This window comes from Chlorocebus sabaeus, chromosome 21 (assembly GCF_047675955.1).
Source record: "Chlorocebus sabaeus isolate Y175 chromosome 21, mChlSab1.0.hap1, whole genome shotgun sequence".
In the NCBI taxonomy this organism is placed as follows: Eukaryota; Metazoa; Chordata; class Mammalia; order Primates; family Cercopithecidae; genus Chlorocebus; species Chlorocebus sabaeus.
The window spans coordinates 84,451,969-84,469,313 of record NC_132924.1 but is presented as its reverse complement, the minus strand read 5'-3'; the positions used below and the strand labels follow the sequence as shown (position 1 = coordinate 84,469,313).

The following is a 17,345-nucleotide window of genomic DNA, read 5'->3' as shown; positions in this document are numbered from 1 at the left end:
TACTACAGGATTTGTTTTTCTTTAAAGAACTATATTCTGTCTTGTGTTATTGTTAGTTAAGCACAGGTCTCTCTTACCAGAATACACTCCTTGGAGGCAGAAAATTGGCTTTAATTGCCTTTGCTCCCCCATAACACTTAGCATAGGTTGGCAAATGTTTAAGTTAAAATACTGTCTTTAATATTTATAGGTAAGTATTCACTAGCAAATTGGAATTGTATTTTACTTACAGATTAACCTTAACTCATATAACTTATTGGATTGCATTTTAGATCAAGAGGCTGAGTTTTTGGGGTATCTCAACAAGATAAACAATCTCACCACATGCTATCAAATTCTTAAAAATAGAAGCAAATCTGTTCTGTCCAAAGTAAACTTACTCCCAACATTTATGGAAATATTTAAAACATCTGAACTAGAGCAAGGAAATGACAAAAAGTGAAAAGACACAAAATAAACCTTTCCTCACCAGAATATGTTTGGGAAGAGATTATGAGTATAATCCTTTTTTTTTCTTTTTTGATATGACTGCAAAATGTGCCACTTCTATTGATCATTATGGAAACAAGAAAAGTTGTAAAATTATAATACTAGTACTCTTAAGGCATTTTGTTTTAGAGTAAAAATGCAGTCATTAATCTAATGTCATATGCATTTCCAAAGATGAGTCTATGGGGTAAGCAAGACAGGTTGAGACCTCCTTTTTAACCTCATGCCTACGCATTTCACATCACCAGTATCTTCTGAATGAGCCATGCAGTATACCTACACACAAATTTAGCATGGGGAAGGTACAGTAAAATGCATTGTTGTTCAGACTACAGTTATAGATGGCTGATCCATAGAAAAACCCTAAGGAGCACAAGGTGAGAACATTTTAAATGGACAACGGGGTAGGCGGAGAAGGTCAAGTCTGGAAGGGTCAGACTGGTGGGGATAGGGGAATATTACCAAGTAAGAGGTGTAGCAGTAGGGCGTAAAATTGGATTCTGGGGATACAGGTCATGTCATCATAGAATTCTGAGATTGAAAAATCTTAAGAGATCATCGTGCTAAGAAATTACTGATTTCTGAATTGTTCACCACAGTCTAAAATATTAAGTGACTTGTTCACTGTTGCAATCATTAGTCACTGGCAGGCCCGAAAGGAATTAAAAGTCTTGTAGTCTTGTACTCATTCATTTATTTAATGAATATTTACAAACTGCTTACTGTGAGCTAGGTGATAATGATAAAATATCTGAGACATAGTTCTTCTGAAATTCTTTTGATTTAGTTGGGGGACTGACCGGTAAGTCAGAAATATAAGGTGATAAGGGCTATGATCAGGTATGTTCAGAGGTCTTGGAAAACAGCACAGGAGAGATATCACATTCAGATGGAGAGTGGGGCTAAGGACTCAGAAAAGACTTCTGGGGCAAATCTTTTTCAATAGAGGAATTGAGTCCACTTTTTAAATTAATACATTATAGATGTAATTGATGTGTTCTACATAGAGCCAAAACATCAAACTACCTTAATAATGTAGGATGTTTTGTTGATTCTCTTATTTTATAGTGCTGGTAGCATGGAAAGCAAGGAATGAAGGAGAACCTTGATTCTGTATTAAAGGAGCCTAAAGATAGGATATGCTAGTACATGTTTAAATGATAGAATAAGCTACTACATGTTTAAAAGGTAGGAAATGCTAGTACATGTTAAACAAAAACAACTTAGGTATTGTTAGTATGAAAGGATACATTAATAATAATACATTAGTAATACATTTAGGCTGGGTACAGTGGCTAATGCATGTAATCCCAGCACTTTGGGAGGCCGAGACCGATGGATAACTTGAGACCAGGAGTTAGAGATCAGCTTGGGCAATATGGTGAAACCCTGTCTCTAATAAAAATAAAAAAATTAGCCAGGCATGGTGGTGCATGCCTGTAATCCCAGCTATTCAGGTGGCTGAGGCACACTTGAATCTGGGGGGTGGAGGTTGCAGTGAGCCGAGATCATGCCATTGCACTCCAGCCTGGGCAACAGAAAGAGATATTTGTCCAAAAAAACCAAACAAACAAACACAAAAAAACAAACAAAAAAAAAACCCCAAAAACTCTTTGCTTTGTCGAAGATCAGTTGGCTGTAGGTATTTGAGTTTATTTCTGGGTTCTCTATTCTGTTCCATTGGTCTTATGTGCTTATTTTTAAATCAGTACTATGCTGTTTTGGTGACTATGGCTTTATAGTATAGTTTGAAATCAGGTAGTGTGATGCCTCCATATTTGTTCTTTTTACTTAGTCTTGCTTTGGCTATGTGGGCTCTTTTTTGGTTCCATATGAATTTTAGAATTGCTTTTTCTAATTCTGTGAAGAATGATGGTGGTGTTTTGGTGGGGATTGCTTTGAATTTGTAGATTGCTTTTGGCAGTATGGTTATTTTCACAATGTTGATTCTACCCATCCATGATCTTGGGATGTGTTTCTGTTTGTTTGTGTCATCTGTGATTTCTTTCAGCAGCATTTTGTAGTTTCCCTTGTAGAGGTCTTTCAACTCCTTGTTTACCTATATTTCTAAGTATTTTATTTATTTTATTTTTTTTGCAGCTATTGTAAAAGCAGTTGAGTTCTTTATTTGATTCTCTGCTTGGTCACTGTTGGTGTATAGAAGAGCTACTGATTTGTGTACATTAATCTTGTATCTGGAAACTTTGCTGAATTATTTTATCAGTTCTAGGAGCTTTCTGGAGGAGTCTTTAGGGTTTTCAAGGTAAATGATCATATCATCGCAAACAGTGACAGTTTGACTTCCTCTGTACCGATTTGGATGCCTTTATTTCTGTCTCTTGTCTATTTGCTCTGTCTAGGACTTCCAGTACTATCCTGAAGAGGAGTGGTGGGAGTGGGCATCCTTGTCTTGTTCCAGTTCTCAGAAGGAATGCTTTCAACTTTTCCCCATTCAGTATTATGTTGGCTGTGGGTTTGTCATAATGGCTTTTATTACATTGAGGTATGTCCCTTGTATGCCGATTTTGCTGGAAGTTTTAATCATAAACGGATGCTGGATTTTGTCGAATGCTTCTGTATCTGTTGAGATGATCATGTGATTTTTTGTTTCTAATGCTGTTTATGTGGTGTATCACATTTATTGACTTGTGTATGTTAAACCACTCCTGCATCCCTGGTTTTAACCCACTTGATCATGGTGGACTACCTTTTTGATATGTTGTTGTATTAGGTTAGCTAGTATTTTGTTAAGGATTTTAGCATCTGTGTTCATCAAGGATATCAGTCGGTAGTTTTCTTTTGCTCATGTAACGAATTCCACCTCTACCCCAAAAACTTATGGAAAAAAATTGATCTGAAAAGTGTTTATGGTTTAAACTTGACGTGTTAAAATACTTTTGTCTGAGGAAAACGTGATTAGCTGTCTCCAATTCTGTATACAAAATGCATTTCAGATGGGTTAAAAATAGAAACAATATTAAATTTAAGTCATAAAATACTTAGAAGAAAGTGTAAATGAATTATTTCATAGTAGGCTGAGAAAGGCCTTCCTCAATATAAAACCAAGGGGACATATAATGAAGGAAAAGCTTACAAATTTTATTATGTAAAATGAAACTCTCTTATATGTCAAAAAAGTGAAATGATAAAGTGAATGAGAACCTAGAAAAATATTTGCAACATCAAACATGTCACTCCTGTATAAAAAACAGACACAAAATAGTAATAAAAAACAAATACATTCAAAGGATAATAGGCAAAGGTAATGAACAAATAGTTCAAGAAAGAAAATGAAAAATGAATTTATTAAAGTGATTAATCTTACTTGTAAATGAAATGGCATGAAATTAAATGAGACATATTTTTTCACCCATCATACCAGCAACACAATATTGATGAAGTTTCTTTAAACCTGTACTCTTATGGATATTGGAGAAAGAACAATTTGGTGGTAGGCATCAAAGGCTTGAAAATATTTACATGTCTTTACTTGGTACTTTCAACTTTTAGAATTTTTTTCCAAGACATAAATCAGAGACTAGAGCAAAGATAAAGGGAAGTTCACTGCTGCATTATTATGGTAGTAACTGGCCAATAGTGGTGGGTTAGCTAAATAAACTACAGTATTTACAAACGATGGAATATTCGTACAGCCATTCAAAAATCATGTTTTTGAAGACTATGAATATTGAAAATGCTCCTGTAATATTGTCAAACAAAAAAGCAAGTAATACAATGATGTATACTATAATTCTAGTATTTGAAAAATATAGTACATATGTATAGGTAAAGTATTAGAGGACTACAGAGAATATAAATATTGGAAATATGTCTATTATAAGTGATTTTATTTTCTTATAATGAAAAATGTTTTCTTTTCTTTTCTTTTTTTTTTTTTTTTGAGATGGAATCTCACTCTGTTTCTCAGGCTGGAGTACAGTGGCGCGATCTCGGCTCACTGCAAGCTCTGCCTCCTGGGTTCATACCATTCTCCTGCCTCAGCCTCCTGAGTAGCTGGGACTACAGGTGCCTGCCACCATGCCCAGCTAATTTTGTTTTTGTATTTTTAGTAGAGACAGGGTTTCACCGTGTTAGCCAGGATGGTCTCGATCTCCTGACCTCGTGATCCACCCGCCTCAGCCTCCCAAAGTTCTGGGATTACAGGCGTGAGCCACTGCATCCAGTGAAAAATGTTTTCTAAAGCTTCATTTCTTTTATGAGAAACAGTTATAAACTACAGACTAGCATTGTATATCGTTATAATAGTGTTGTATATATACAGTAATTTGCCAACTATATTTATTCTTTTGAATTTTTATTTTACTTTAAGTTCTGAGATACATATGCAGAACATGCAGGTTTGTTACATAGGTATACATGTGCCATGGTAGTTTGCTGCACCCGTCAACCCGTCATCTGGGTTTTAAGCCCCGCGTGCATTAGGTATTTGTCCTAATGCTCTCTCTCGCCTTGCCCCCCACCCTCTACAGGCCCTGGTGTGTGATGTTCCCCTCCTTGTGTCCATGTGTTCCCATTGTTCAACTTCCACTTATAAGTGAGGACATGTGGTATGTGGTTTTCTGTTCCTATGTTAGTTTGCTGAGAATGATGGCTTCCAGCTTCATCCATGTCCCTGCAAAGGACATGAACTCATTCCTTTTTATGGCTGCATAGTACTCCATGGTGTCTATGTGCCATATTCTCTTTATCCAGTCTATCATTGATGGGCATTTGGGTTGGTTCCAAGTCTTTGCTGTGGTGAATAGTGCTGCAGTAAACATTTGTGTCCATGGGTCATTATAAACATGTGTCCATGTGTTTTTATAGTAAAATGATTTATAATCCTTTGGGTATATACCCAGTGATGGGATTGCTGGGTCAAATGGTATTTCTAGTTCCAGATCCTTGAGGAATTGCCACACTGTGTTTCACAATGGTTGAACTAGTTTACACTCCCACCAACATTGTAAAAGCGTTCCTATTTCTCCACAGCCTCAGCAGCATTGTTGTTTCCTGACTTTTTAATTATCGCCATTCTAACTGGTGTGAGATGGTATCTCATTGTAGTTTTGATTTGCATTTCTCTCATGACCAGTGATGATGAGCTTTTTCTCATATGTTTGTTCTCCATTCTTCAGACACTCTGAATATATACAAATTCAGTAATATGAATTTTATAGTTTAAGAAAATTTGTTTAATAATGCTTATTTAGTGGAGAGTCCAGATGGAATTAATGCCCAATAATTTTTCTTGAGAATGTTGCAGAATAATATTACTACAGATAATTAGTTGCATATTTTTAATACAATAGAGATGAAATTGTACTATGCTTTCAATTAACTTATTTAAATGGGAGAAAGGCAAAAACTATCAACAGCAGAATAAAGAAAGATTACATATATAAAAGTACCAAAAAGCTGTATTGTGTTTGCTTCATTTTCTCACTTTTAGAAATTTTGTACCTATACTATGATTTTCATTAAAATGTAGATATTTCTTATACTAGCACATTCATTTACAAGAAATAAATTTTGCTCAAATGACTATAATATAGTATAAAGTAAAACTGAGTTCATGTAGTAATGTGTGGAGACACGAAGAAAACTGGACTAAAAATTTTTATTGATTGCTTTCTAATTGTGGTAGAAATACATTTTAGGTTTCCATTTATGGAGAAAGAAAAAAATGGCGGAGGGTAGAAGAGTCATGTGGAAGAAAAAATAGAAAATATAACTCTGTACTTATGCTTGAAAAAAAAAAAAGATGATTCAGGCAATTGGCCCCACCCGCTCTGTCTGACCACCCTTGCCTCCTTTGGCTTCTCAGTGTTTTCACCATCCTAACTACTTCTGGCCAGTTTCATCACAGCTGCCCTCTGCTTCCTGCTGTAGTATGTGTTTGGCCACTCTCTTGTTCACATGAATGGTATAAGACATTAACTCATGAAGTCAAAGGATACTCATCAGATGGAGAGCAGCTGCACACATAATGCACAACTCCACAGTGACCATGTAACAGTGTGTTCAAATGCTTCAGAAGGACTTGCCACTTCGAGGACACCAATCAAGGACCTGATCAGTGGCCACCATTTCTGCATGTCGAGTAGCCTGAAAAGAGAAAGGGCCTTGCACTGATATTGTTTGCTTCATGTAACTACTATTTTACAAATATACAAAAAATAAGTACCAAAAAAAAAAAGATGATCGATTAGAGTCATCTTCTAAAATGTATAACCATGGAATTGTCTTATAGTCTATTATCCGATGAGATTCCTAGGTTTTTGATTTGGTAGCTAGTGATAGGGATGGATATTTAAAATTCTTTGAGATGAAAAGATCCTAACTTATTTCGGGTTGAACACTCTGAGCTAAGTCATTTAGCACAACCTCATATAACCCCATCAGAGTGTTTACTGTTTTCTAATATGGGGACAAATGAAAAATTTAGGAAATTAGGACAGAAAACAAACAAACAAAAATGGCACTCAGAAAAGAAGTAGAATAAGGAGAACACATCAGAACCCTAATTTGGTTCATATTTGTTTCTCAGACTTTTGTTATTTGTTTAGCTATGACGATGATGTTGTCATCAATGATGGCAGCAATGAAAATCGATTATACTATATTTAATGCTAAATGCTTTACATAGGTTGTATCCGAGGTAAGCCAGAAACTGTTGAGAGAGGAACTTAATATATTTATCAAATCTAAGATTCATCTTTGTGTCATTTATTTTATCTTTGTTATATATATTTATGATAAAGTATTTCTTCATGTACTTTATGAAAAATATTGTCAATTAAACTATGATACTATTTATTGACTAAGATATGTCTTGATTCCAGAGATGACAAAATATTTTAAAAATTATATCGTCATCAATGAAATATGTTGATTGGTGAAAGTGAGACTAGCAGACTGATGAATAACTGTTTCCTATTTTGAAATCAGTTTTAAAAAGTTTATCATTAATAAAGGTGGAAGTTTTGAAAATGTGAGAACATGATGTTAAAAAAAACCTGTTCCAATCCTGATCTCTTGGCTATCTTTGGGCCTTTCCTTTGTGGAAAAAAACACACATATATAAAACCCACTTATGTGAGCAGAGAATCAAAAGAAGGATTTGGAGAGGTCTGCATATCTTCAAGTAGGAGTCGCCTTTAATGTAAGTATAGGATAAACTTTAATTTCTGCTAGTTTTATACATTAGATTTCAAAGTTGTACTCTTGGGAGTGAGGGATGGTGGTAGGGAAGATTTTAAGAGTGAAACAGAAAATGAACATTGAGAAATAAATACATTGTTCCTTGGGGAGTGTTTTTTCGAGAGACACTGAGCCTGTAAACCATTCCCTCCTACGTAAAATGTCAGGAGCAAGATTAAATAGCTCTTCCTTGCATGCAGAGTTTACAGACCACAGATATTCCCCGAGCACAGCAGACAATAGAGTAAGTTTAATTGAAAATATGTTATGTTCTAAATTCTGCTTATTGTTTAGTGCAAAACTTGAGGAAGGAGGAAGGAAGGGAAAGGGAAATGGGACAAGTTTTTTACAAAAGGTAATGGGAGGAGAGCTGTTGCAGAGCCGGGGAACAAGTAACTGGCTATTCACGTGTAAGATCTGTGGAAAAGTGGAAAACAGATTAAAGCATTACACTAGTGTAGAAAGATACTTCTTTTTTTGTTTTCGGTTCCCAGCAGAGAGCTTCAGAAATCCTTGGAATTGTCTGAGTCATTAGGGTGACGAGAGCATCTTTTGTTCTAGTGAGGTTATTCTTGGTGGGCCCTTAAAAAGCTTCAGGTTGCAGGCTGGTTGCCCAACAGACCAAGCCTTGATTAGCAGCTTGGGACTTTTAATCTCATGTGAAAACCTTTGGGGAGGGGAAAGGGGCTGGAGATTGAGCTAATCACCGATGGCCAGTGATTTAATGAATAATACTTATTAATGCAGCCTCCACAAAAACCCCTAAATGCCTGGGTTCTGAGACTTTTATAGTTGGCAAACACATCCACATGCCAGGTGGGTGGTGCCCCCCAGCTCCATGGGGACAAAAGCTCCTGTGCTCTGGACCCTTCCAGACCTCACAAGATTTACCTCCTCATCTGGCTCTTCACTTGTATTACTTATAATGCACTAGTAATGATAAGCAAAGTGTTTTTTGGAGTTTTATGAACCACTCTAGCAAATTGCTGAACCTGAAGTGAGGGGAAGACTCTCCCACTTCAGACTTTATAGCCAAGTTGGACAGAAGTGTGTGTAACCTAGGAACCTTGTTTTGTGGGACTGAGCCCTAAAGAGTCTGATGCTAACTCCCGGTTGTTATTATCAGAATTAATTGAATTATGGGACTTTCAGTTTGTGTCAGAATTGGTTGGTGTCAGAAGGAAAAACACTTCTCATTTGATGTCAGGGGTGGTGTCAGTAAACACAGCTGAAGCATACTTAGGAGAGGCATTGAGTTAAAGGCCAGGAAAACTGGAGGGAGGTAAAGAAGTAATAGGTTGATGGGAAGTGTGTTCAGTTGTAGATAAGGAAGTTAAGGCAATAAAATAAAAAAGTAGTCACATCAGATGCTTTAGAATCTAAATCTATAAATTCTTGGCCTCGGGCCGGAAATTGTTTTTATTGTAGCTTCTGTACATTTCCAGTGGGAGACATTGATCATTAATATGTGGCTAGAATAGGAAAAAGAGACTTGACTGGTCCAGTTAATGTTTTTCCTGGTTAGACAGTATATCAATTGGAAGGGTGCTTAAAAAATTGGAAATGTGATTGCTCATGTGACGTTGGGGCTAAAAGTATGTTCTTGTCTGAGGCCCTCCTTGGGTAGCTAATAGCCAAAGAGAAAATATAGTTTGCACGTTGCTATATGCTGGAGATAAATGCAATCAAGCTGGTAATGAAGAATTTGTATGTGCAAAGCTAGGAGAGGACATTGAGGCAGGGAGGGAAAGAACACTTTCTGAACCTCCTTTGCCAACCGAGAATTATTAACCTGAGATTGAAGAAGTGCATATCTGAGGTCAAGAACAAGGGGGCAGTGCTCAATGTCATCCTTTAGAACAGAGGGCAGGAATCCCACCCGGAGAGTGGAGGCAACTGAAAGAGAGGTATGGTTGTGCTGCCATATATTAAGGAACTCTATTCAGGTTTCCTTGAACTCATACTCTTATCATAATTGTTGTCATTGTTGTTTGTCTTTTTGCCATTTTTGTGGTTGTATAAGGCTAAAGGTTTTTATTTAAAAAAATTTGCATCTTTGGATAGTCATTCTGTATAAAACGCAGGCAGTGCAGTACCTATGGTTTTTGCATTGGGTTATTTAAAAATGCAGAAATTTAAGACACAAAGCAATCTGAGTGTAGAATCCTAGATTTGAATTATTTTTTCTGTAACTGTCACACAATCTAGCATTGCCCATACTTAATTTTTCATAGTTTTAGTGATTCATCTTTATCAAATCTTTATAAAGCATTGTACTTACTTTTCCTGGATACAATAATCCTTTCTGCACTCATGTTTCATCAGGTTGTGAATAATTTAGTTAAACCATATAATTACTATAACAGGAAAAAATGGTAATAAGTGTGGGAACAAAACAACCCCTCTTGGTGAGTGTGAAGCTCAGGGGTGGGAAGAAGAGCAGGTGCAGAGTAGAGAGTGGCCTGTACAGGGTGCTGCATGTTCCACAAGGGAGTGGAGAGCCTCGACTAATGGAGTATCAGCAAGAGATCTGCTCCTAATGCTCACAGTCTTTCCAGTTCCTCTGTTCCTGTGCTTTCTAGAGATTCTTTAGTCCTTTGAAAATCTTTCATTTACATATTAGCAATAAGCCGTGTTTGTAATTATTACTAAAAATGAAAATAACAGGATATATTAGTAACTGGGACTGCTATTATAGTAGATAATAGGCTTTCAAATAAGTGTAAGAATTCTGAAATTTATAAGGTAAGATTTTTTATGTTAGTTGAATATATTTTAGTAGTAAAGTAAGGAGTGATATTACAGGCTGATTACTGAAGTCTCTTAAATTTATCCTATAATTAGAATTTTATTCTTCATAGTTACATGTTAATGTGTGTCTGCATTTGTTTGTGTTTTTTTTTGTTTTAAAATGTGATACTAAAAATACACAGAAATTGAAATTTAGCCCCACTGCAGTTCCATAATCTCTTCTTGCTTTGTTCTGTTGCTAAGTCAGAAATTCACATTTGCTAGATTATTACCTATTGCCATGGAAATAGTTTTGTTGTATTACTATTTCACTATAGGGACAAGCAGCAGGAGCTAATGGACCATAAGAGAGAAATTTGTTGTTTAAACAATGATTATCTTTATATTTGGCTAACATGAAAAGGGGAAAGTACAGTTTTTCTGTCACACAGCATGAGAAGTAAATGAATGAGATTTAGAGACAGAATTTACCTGAAAAAAATTTATACCTGTCTTGTGAGTTGGAAATAAAGTTACCTACTCACAAGACAAAATTATAAAATGTGTCTATATCAAGCTGTGTTTTGTCAAGTCACAAAAGAGGGCCTGTGGCAGGTTGGGTTCCCTAGAAGCAGACAATGAGATGGAGTTTGGGGTGTGAGATGTATTTTAGGGATCATCTCTAGGGAAAGGAAGAAGGAAGATACAGGATTGAGCAGGGGAGGAAGCCAAACTGTGAGGCAGGCCTGACAGAACCCTAGACAAGCCAGTGGGACCCTCAGACAGTGTGGCCTCCAGAGTTGTCTCAAGTCACCCCTGCCCCGTCAGAGGATGTCGAATACCCCAAAGGAGGGCGGTTCTCTGCAGCTATGACGATGTTGAAGTCTACTGACCTGGCGGCTATCTACTGACTGCACTGCCCATATATGGGCCATGAGTGAGTGCTTCTTTGAAGGGGGCTCTGGGTGATGCCTGTTGGTGTCTACATAGGTCTTATTTTGTGACTATCAGGGAAATTTTGCAATTTTATCCTTATAATATTTATAATTCCCCAATATACATCACCTTTCTAAGCCAAGTATTCTGTAAGAATTAACATTTTACAGACTTTAGACATGTTCAAAACACCTTTTAACATCCTTATTTTATTTGTTTAGTGCCCTTAGAATTATATAGGCTGTATTAGCCTCTAGCGCAAGCACATTTTTTTATTTTTCAAAATTCAGAGCAGATTGTGGCTCTTCATAGAGAGTTAAGGTTTTTCTTAATAGTTATATGGGCATTTAGGGCCAAACGTGTCTTTGTTTTTTAATCATTTGACAATGATTTCAAGCTCATAGAAACATAGCAAGAATAGTACAAAGAACTGATATGATTTTCACTCAAATTTTCAGTATTAAGATTTGTATAGCTGCTTTATCATATTCTCTCTCTCTCTCTCTCTTTCTCTCTCTCTCTCAGTTTGTCCTCCCTCTCCTCTTACCATTACACATTATTATTATTTTGAAGTTTTTTTTGGCTTGAGAGAACATTGGAGACATGATGCCCCAGTACTCCCTTAGTACTTCAGTGACTGTTTTCTAAAAATAAGGACATTTCCCTACGTAATCTCAGTATAAACAACAAAATAGGAAACTAGTATCGATACAGTGTTACCATCTATTACACAGATTCAATTCATAATTCACCAACTGTCCCAATGATGTTCTTTATATGTCAAGAATCTAAGCCTTGTATTTAGCTGCCCTGGTTCTTTGCTCTCCTTCAATCTGGAATCTTCATTAATCTTGCCTTATCTTTAATGATTTTGACATTTTTGAAGAGTACAACTATGTTTTATTTCTCTACTTGGATTTATCTGATGTTTCCTCATGAATAAATTATTTAGGGTATTATTACCACAAAAGCGATGCTATGTTCTCAGTTCTTCGTGTGAAAAGGTGTGGTTCGAGCTTATCTTGTACTTTTCTTGCCCCAACCCTGGTGCTACCAAAGACTTCTGGTTTCTTTTAGTGGATTCTAAGGTTGCCCTTTGCTACTGAGTTCTAAGGTTGCTGTTTGCTACTGAGGTGTCTTTGCTTCTAGATCTTTTCAGTGAACAAACCTAGGAAATATAGGTTTGCACATTTTATGTATATATGTATGAACATATATATACACACACATACACATATTGATATGGCTTGGCTGTGTCCCCACCCAAATCTCAACTTGAATTGTATCTCCCAGAATTCCCAAGTGTTGTGGGAGGGACCTAGGGGGAGGTAATTGAATCATGGGGGCCGGTCTTTCCTGTGCTATTCTTGTGATAGTGAATAAGTCTCATGAGATCTGATGGGTTTATCTGGGGTTTCTGCTTTTCCTTCCTCCGCATTTTTCTCTTGCCACTGCCATGTAAGAAGTGCTTTTTGCCTCCTCCTATGATACTGAGGCCTTCTCAGTCATGTGGAACTGTAAGTCCAATTAAATCTCTTCTTGTTCCCAGTTTCGGGTATGTCTTTATCAGCAGCATGAAAACACACTAATACATATGTACATTACATGTATATATGTATGTACATATATACATATACATCTCCATCTATCTATCTGTTGATCAGTGATCTATGTATCTACAAATATACGATCCCACTGATCTCCTCAATTCCAAACGACAGGGTTTATTCTTCCTTCCCCTTTTTGTACTTGTAGGTTCCTTCTCCAACATTAGAAAAGCTGGCTCCCATTATCTTCAGCATATTTATTTGTTTGCCCAATTTCCCCTTTTTATACTTAATTTTACAGCTATATGGGTCATCTTCTTGACCTCAACCCACTATCCCCAGCCAGCTGGTTGAATATTTGGTCCCGGTCTTGCTGTCTGTGCCAGCTAATTTCTCAGTCCTAACCAAGGGAAACGGGCCCAGATACTTCTTGTTTCCTGGCACTTTTATTATTTTCTTTTAGATATAAAGGGCTGTATGGACTCTAAAAGTGATTTGGCTGAGCACCTAGCATTTGGTATGGGTTATATCATAAAACAAATTGCTATTAAAAATGGAGTTATTTATTTATTTATTTATTTATTGAGACACAGAGCCTTGCTCTGTCGCCAGCCTGGAGTGCAGTGGTACGATGTTGGCTCACTGCAACCTCCGCCTCCTGGGTTCAGGTGATTCCCCTGCCTCAACCCCCTGGGTAGTTGGGACTACAGGCAAGTGCCATCACGCCCGGCTAATTTTGTTGTATTTTAGTACAGATGGGGTTTCTTCATGTTGGCCAGGATGGTCTCGATCTCCTGACCTCGTTATCTGCCCACCTCAGCCTCCCAAAGTGTTGGTATTACAGGCGTGAGCCACCACGCCGGCCATATTTTAGTTTTTGTGAAAAAAGTGATTATTCTAGATGTGAATGACAGAACTTTATTGCTTAGCTTAAGATTCTATTATGGAAGATAATAACACTGGCATACATGCTAGCCATTTTTGATGTTAAAGATAGTTTATGAATAAGAAACTATATTATTAAGGCAAGTTTTTCTTTGGTTTCTTTTAGATTTATTTTTTGTCAGCTTGATAAGCAATAGCTAAAATGAGTTCTTGTTGAACTTTGTTTATTGGTTTGCAATAATGAGAACAGTTATTGAGTCCAATAATTTTGTGCTTTTATTTTCAAGTAACAAAGTGTTCTTATTTTGTGATGATACCACAGAAAGCTAGTTTAAAAGCTAGTTTTAAAGGATCTGTAGCTTGAGAGGTTATAATTTAGAACGGAGGCATGGTGGTCAGAGGAAATGAGCCAAAGTTAAAAGCCTTTTCTGTGCCATTGCATCTGTAACCATCCTCAAAGTACTCTGCACTTTATGTCACAAAAAGCCTCAAATCCTGTGGGTAAATGTTATCTGCAGGAACCTCATCGTTTCTGAAAACAGTACTTTTATTCTTAGAGTGTTTGAACAAGAAATACAAATAATAGTATTTTCTTTTCTTTTTAGAGGACAACAGATAGATAGAAGTATTCTTCTGCTATTTTTGAATAAGTGCTATGTGATATAAGAAGCAAAATCAAATTTAAAATGAATGGATGGTGAGATAGAAACTTAAGGTATTATCTTGGTTAAATCTCTTTTGCCTCTTTCGTGAAACAGTCATTCTCTTCTTTTTGTGGGGTTATTTTATGCCTAATTTTCTTTTACCAGGTAAAATATAATTACTTGTCAGCTAATAGTTTATGGCACAGATGTTTTTGCCAAAAGCATTAAAGGTAGATCTTGGTTATATATAACCTTTAAGGGACACAGGGAGCACACATGATATGGACAAAGCAGTTGATAGGCAGTGATTATGATCGCACAGGGAAGGGGAGTGAAGGCTCATGTTATTCTTTTTCTTTAAATGTATTTACATTTTATCATGAGTCTTTTATGAGTTTTCATGTCCTTGTCTGATGTAACTTTACTTGCTTCTTATCCATTCCCTCTCTCTTTTTGTCTGCCTTTGTCTCTCACATATATTCATTTATACACACCCAAATATACATACCTTCACATTGAATTTAAGTAGCTGGCATGCTTAGAAATATCCTCACATGGGGATTGCATAGGGCCAATGTATATAAATTGGTGTGCCTTTGTGTATATATGTATACATATATGTACCTTTATGTATATATGTATAGTCACACACTCTATTTTCAAATAAAAAACCAGTCATACAAAGTATTTGCCTTATCTTAAACATTCAGTTTATGTTTGTTAAGTGAATGAACTTGTGAGTCTAAAAAGAGCAATGATATTAAGGATTGAGGAAAACTGGGCATAGGAAAGGATTACTCATGGAGAAGTTATTTATTTAGCAAAGATTGACTTGTCTAGATGGTTATGTCAGGTTATTTATCAATCATGTGGAGCAGGCTGGGAGTGGTGGTTTATGCCTATAATCCCACTGCTTTGGGAGGTTGTGGTGGGAGGTTTGTCTGAGGCCCGGAGTTCAAGACCAGCATGGACAACAGAGCGAGACCCTGTCTCTTAAAAAGAAACAAATTAGCTGGGAGTGGTGGCATGTGACTGTAGTCCTAGCTACTTGTGAAGGTTAAGCCCAGGAGTTGGAGGCTGCAGTCCAGCCTGGGTGACAGAGTAAGACCCTGTCTCTATTAAAAAAAAATAATAATTTATGTGGAGCAATTGGGAGGTTGAGTTTATTCCTTCAGCCTGCCTTGCTGAACCAAATCTTATTTCTGATTAGTAGAGGGTAAGTATATAATTAATTGAGATGTACACATATGTCATTGTAAAAGATAAATTGTGCTTTAGATGAAGACAGTGACCTGGGTATGGGATCAGATATTTGTAATTTTTTTCCCTTTCCATCAGCTTTTCTTATGGCAGCTCATTTTCTGTCTTATGACAGCCAAGTAACTCTGTAGAGTAAAATGACTTTTATATGATAGAAACCATAACGAACCACTCAGGACATTTGCCTTTAAAAACAGCAATAAAAAGATCAAACATTCTCTAGTTACAACTTTAACATTTTACCATTTAGAGTGATATTGCTAGTCCTGTCAATGAAAATGACCACTTGGCATCTTTTTGGAGTATGCGAATGTATGGTTGGGGACTCACTTCGGCCTGGGGTAGTGCTTTGGGTCTTGTACAGGATTTTCTGAACCACTTTTCTAATGTGCCCAAAATGTAGAGAACAGGATACTGCTTCCCCTGCTGCTTTCCTGAATGTCAACATCTTCCTCTTTTATAAAGGGCAAATTGCTATATTGAAAGGAGTGTGAGCAATGAAAATCCATGATTTGGTTAATAGTTCAGATTAGGGTACCAACCACTTGGCTTTCTTACCCCTTTTTGCTCAAATGCCACTTGTCAGTGAGGTGTTCTTTGGCTGTCTTATTCAAAACTGTACCCTTGCCCCCCACCTCCACCTTGCCTTATTTTCCCAGTAGTACCATCTGACATACACATTTTATTTATTACACGTCTTTCCTATAAGAAAGAGATCCATGAGGGCAGGGTTGCTGCAATCCCAGTGCATTGCACAAAGTAGGCATTTGTTCATTATTGGTTGATGAATAAGGCCTTACAGAACCTACCTAATTTTTCTAAAAATTCATTTCCTCAAGCATAAAATGGAAGTGTTAGGAAGTACTTTGTGTGCTGTAATATACTTTATGAGGTGTTTTGTCATTATTAATCAAGTTAGAAATTCTAAATTTAATACAATTTATGTATTTCCTAACTTTATCCAGTTGAAAAAATATGTGTTAAATGCTCTTTTTGAAATGAATGGGGACAACTCCAAAGCTGCCTTTTTGGCCCCAGTTCTGTTTACTGCTACATGACTCATTTTCACTTGTTTATGAATCATATTTTTTGCTTGCTGCTTAAGAGATTCCTTACCTGGAGGCCAAATGGAGCAGTGGCTGACTGAAGAGTCAGAAGATTGTTTACCTATGATACAAAGGCCTTCAGGATCTCCTTCTTTCTGTCTTCTTTCAATAGTAGAGGGACAGTGCTGATAGAGTGCTGCAGCAAGGGACAGTTTCTGCCCTCCAAAGTGCTTTAGGAGTTTGGGAGAAGTAGGAATGAATTGTGACTTGGAGTGGGGACCAGCCTTGACAATATGCTCAAGGCCAGAGATACAAAGCTGAATTCAGCAATCTCTACCTGATTTCCTAGTGGAGATACAATTGCTGCCACCACCACCACCACCACCAGCAGCACTACTACGTCGTCATCCTCCTCCTCCTCTTCCTCGTCTTCGTCTTCTTCTTCTTCATTTAGAGATGGGGGTTCTCACTCTGCCACCTAGGCTGGAGTGCAGTGGTATAGTTATAGCTCATTACAGCCTCAGACTCCTGATCTCAAGTGTTTCCCCCACCTCAGTGTCCTGTGTAGCTGGGACTGAAGATGTGAGCCACCTCACCTAGCTGGG

The 17,345-nt window shown here is 37.0% G+C and overlaps 1 protein-coding gene across 5 annotated transcripts in view; it reads left to right on the top strand.

Moving 5' to 3' along the window:
• IMMP2L (inner mitochondrial membrane peptidase subunit 2) overlaps positions 1-17,345 on the top strand; it is an 878,275-nt gene that overhangs the window by 151,466 nt on the left and 709,464 nt on the right. The gene's annotated exons all lie outside the window — the stretch shown is intronic.